This window comes from Seriola lalandi, unplaced genomic scaffold (assembly GCF_002814215.2).
Source record: "Seriola lalandi dorsalis isolate HSWRI2012SDOR001 ecotype SW California unplaced genomic scaffold, Sedor1 jcf7180002050048, whole genome shotgun sequence".
Lineage (NCBI taxonomy): Eukaryota > Metazoa > Chordata > Actinopteri > Carangiformes > Carangidae > Seriola > Seriola lalandi.
In genome coordinates, this window is record NW_019520601.1 from 25,242 (window position 1) to 26,824 (window position 1,583).

The window sequence follows — 1,583 nt, forward strand, 5'->3', positions numbered from 1 at the left end:
GTGTGTGTGTGTGTGTGTGTGTGTGTGTGTGTGTGTGTGTGTGTTCTCACAGTCTTTCCAGCTCCTTCAGCTCGTCAAACGCTCCCCTCTCAACGTTACTGATCTGATTCTCCATCAGGTGACTGCAATACAACATCAGTAATAAAAAAGTGACACTGTTACAGTTTAATTTTCCTCAAATAAATCTTAAAATGTTGTTTAATAAGCCACATAATAAACATGATTAAAGCATATTCTGTTTAGTGAAACATCAGGATGCATTAGCAACAAACATCAGTAGTATAGTACAGTATGTATCTACAGTCAGTGTATTACCTGCAGCAGACTTGAGTCAGTGTTTATAGAAGCAGCAGCAGCACAGACGCTGAGTGATCAGCTGCTGCAGCTCCGACCATAAAAACCAATATCAGCTTTATTTTTGAAAATGTTCCACCACTTTATCTTCATGTCAAACCGCCCTTGTCCTTTGGCACTACACATCCTCAACTGCTCCATACTCTTACACATAAACGCACTTGTATTATCAGCTGTTTGAGTCATAAATGGCTCTTTGATGAAGCAGTGAAAATACGGTTTGGGGGATAAAATAAATCATATATTAAAATAGTGTTTTTTTCTGCTCATCGCTCGGCGTCTGTGTCGAGCTCCCGCTGCTTCTCCAAACGTGAATGTGCTGCAGGTAATACACCGGCTATGGAGCTCAAACAGCCCCACATCAGATAACACAAACCATCGTTTTAAACTGCTCATGGCCAAGAAAACAAAACACAAGCAGCTGCACTTTTTTGAACCGTTTTCTTGGACACATTATAAAAAGCTTGAATGAATTATGACGCAACGTGATTAAACTCAGGCTCTGCTCAAACCAAAACAAAAAGACAAATTGTAACATCTTTCACCCTCTCATTAAAACACAAAGCCTCCAGACACATTGGCTCTCCCACAGTCGCTGCTGGAACCGGTGTGTTTGATAAATACACTCCACAGACTTATACGCCATAAACCACCGGGGTAACACTTCCACATCAATCCCCCCCTGACAGCAGCGAGCCTCGGGCTCCCGGCGGGCTGCTAATCTGTTTTGAGCAGGCCTCCGGAGATGTCATTAGCTCCTGGCATGTCATCCTTTTAACACCTCATGTCCATCAGTGACACTCGGCGCAGACCGGGTCCTCGGGTTAACGCAGGAAACCGCGGCTTGTCCAGCCTCTCCCACAGGGCGCAGTGTTTCCAGGTCAAAAGGTCACAGATAAACCCTTCCCTGTTATAAATGTGACTGACACTGACACCGAACAAGCACCTCTGGGTGGTTCATGTGTCACTGCTGAGCTAAAGCGTCATTCGGTGCCCTCTGGCTCTCGATGATTCCCACATTCCTACGGGACCTGAAACTACCAGAGAAATGTCGGGAGAGAACAAACACAAGCTGCTGCCCTGTTAACAATGTGCCTGACAGCTGTGAGCGAAGCTTACAGCTCTTTGTTTTCCAGGTAAATATCAGTATATATTTGACTTGACGAATAAGAAAAAGAAAAGAAAAAACTGATTAATGACTGAATAAAAATCTATCTATCTATCTATCT

General features: G+C 43.8%; 1 pseudogene across 1 annotated transcript in view; it reads right to left on the reverse strand.

The window, feature by feature from the left end:
* LOC111649158 (slit homolog 1 protein-like) overlaps positions 1-116 on the reverse strand; it is a 25,308-nt pseudogene extending 25,192 nt beyond the window's left edge. Inside the window, exon 1 of the transcript XR_015436682.1 lies at positions 51-116. The product of XR_015436682.1 is annotated as a slit homolog 1 protein-like (transcript). The remainder of the gene's footprint in view (positions 1-50) is intronic.
* Positions 117-1,583: the final 1,467 nt, after the last annotated feature.